Here is a 2,500-nt window from a genome sequence, read left to right as displayed (position 1 = left end):
CGGCCCTGGTGCGGGCGCTTGCCTCGAGCACCATCGGCACACGCTGGGCCCTGGTGCGGGCGGTTGCCTCGACCACCATCGGCACACGCTGGGCCCTGGTGCGGCCGCTTGCCTCGAGCACCATCGGCACACGGTCGGCCCTGGTGCGGTCGGTTGCCACGAGCACCATCGGCACACGCTGGGCCCTGGTGCGGGCGCCTGCCTCGACCACCATCGGCACACGCTCCGCCCTGGTGCGGTCGGTTGCCTCGAGCACCATCGGCACACGCTGGGCCCTGGTGCGGCAGGTTGCCTCGAGCACCATCGGCACACGCTGGGCCCTGGTGCGGCAGGTTGCCTCGAGCACCATCGGCACACGCTGGGCCCTGGTGCGGCAGGTTGCCTCGAGCACCATCGGCACACGCTGGGCGCTGGTGCGGGCGCTTGCCTCGACCACCATGGACACACGCTGGGCCCTGGTGCGGCAGGTTGCCTCGATCACCATCGGCACACGCTGGGCCCTGGTGCGACAGGTTGCCTCGAGCACCATCGGCACACTATCGGCCCTGGTGCGGGCGGTTGCCTCGACCACCATCGGCACACGCTGGGCCCTGGTGCGGGCGCTTGCCTCGAGCACCATCGGCACACGCTGGGCCCTGGTGCGGGCGCTTGCCTCGAGCACCATCGGCACACGCTGGGCGCTGGTGCGGGCGCTTGCCTCGACCACCATGGACACACGCTGGGCCCTGGTGCGGCAGGTTGCCTCGATCACCATCGGCACACGCTGGGCCCTGGTGCGACAGGTTGCCTCGAGCACCATCGGCACACGCTGGGCCCTGGTGCGGGCGGTTGCCTCGACCACCATCGGCACACGCTGAGCCCTGGTGGGTTTAGGCACATCTTCAAATTTCTGTCGTGCCAATGCCATTTTTATGGCTTGTAAATTCATACAATGGTCCCCTAAGCCTTCACGTGAAGTTTCGTTGGAAGATGACTCGTTTTCTATTTTTCACGATTTTCGAAACTTTTTGCGGTTCGGGATTTTTTAAAATTTTTTTATAAGGATTTTTGGCACCAAATTTTGTAGGCATGATCCTTCTATTTTTGTTGGCATGCACAAAAAAATTCAGCTAAAAACTCGAAGTAGAGAAGATTTTGTGACCGTTTGAAAAAAGTGTCCCCATTTCAGACACTTTAACGGCTACTGGTAGCAAACCTGTAAAATCTCAAATGCTCTTTAAGGGGGTGTGAATTCTCAGAGGTTTGATGAGGGATAGGGGGCCAACACAAGGCCAAGTACCAGCACCCATCGCACATCATTTGCGCACACCCCCCCGGCCCCCCTCCCAATCGCCGGAACCCCAATGCCGCCGGTCAGGTTCTCCGGCGGTACTCCGGCGATGCTCCGGCGATGCTCCGGCGATGCTGTCCCGAGTGAAAAAAATGCGGCACCAGCACATGCTGGAGCCAAGCATGGGCACCGTGGCTCAAAATCGAACTTCGGCCAAGGCCTCGACCATCAATGGCACATGATGACGCATGGTGATGGCACATGCATCGACCATCATCGGCATAGGCTGCCCTTCGGTACGGGCACTTGCCTCGACCGCCATCGGCACAAGCTGGGCCCTGGTGTGGGTTGTTGCCTCGATCACAATCGGCACATGCTGAGCCTTGGTGCGGGCGGTTGCCTCGAGCACCATCGGCAGACCCTGGGCCCTGGTGCGGCCGGTTGCCCCGATAACCATCGACACACGCTGGGCCCTGGGGCGGGCGCTTGCCCCCAGCACCATCGGCACACGCTGGGCCCTGGTGCGGGCGCTTGCCCCGAACACCATCGGCACAAGCCGGCCCTTGGTGCGGGCTCCTGGCTCGACCACCATCGGCACACGCTGGGCCCTGGTGCGGGCGGTTGCCTCGAACACCATCGGCACACGCCGGCCCTTGGTGCGGCCGGTTGCCTCGACCACCATCGGCACACGCTCGGCCTTGGTGAGGGCGCTTGCCTCGACCACCATCGGCACACGCTGGGCCCTGGTGCGGGCGCTTGCCTCGACCACCATCGGCACACGCTCGGCCTTGGTGCGGGCGCTTGCCTCGACCACCATCGGCACACGCTGGGCCCTGGTGCGGGCGGTTGCCTCGACCACCATCGGCACACGCTCGGCCTTGGTGAGGGCGCTTGCCTCGACCACCATCGGCACACGCTGGGCCCTGGTGCGGGCGCTTGCCTCGACCACCATCGGCACACGCTCGGCCTTGGTGCGGGCGGTTGCCTCGACCACCATCGGCACACGCTGGGCCCTGGTGCGGGCGGTTGCCTCGACCACCATCGGCACACGCTGGGCCCTGGTGCTGGCGGTTGCCTCGACCACCATCGGCACACGCTGGGCCCTGGTGCGGGCGGTTGCCTCGAACACCATCGGCACAAGCCGGCCCTTGGTGCGGGCGGTTGCCTCGAGCACCATCGGCACACGCTGGGCCCTGGTGCGGGCGGTTGCCTCGACCACCATCGGCACAC

Source organism: Durio zibethinus, unplaced genomic scaffold (assembly GCF_047325235.1).
Source record: "Durio zibethinus cultivar Kanyao isolate XHJ-2024 unplaced genomic scaffold, ASM4732523v1 HiC_scaffold_377, whole genome shotgun sequence".
Lineage (NCBI taxonomy): Eukaryota > Viridiplantae > Streptophyta > Magnoliopsida > Malvales > Malvaceae > Durio > Durio zibethinus.
This window is presented reverse-complemented; position numbering follows the sequence as displayed.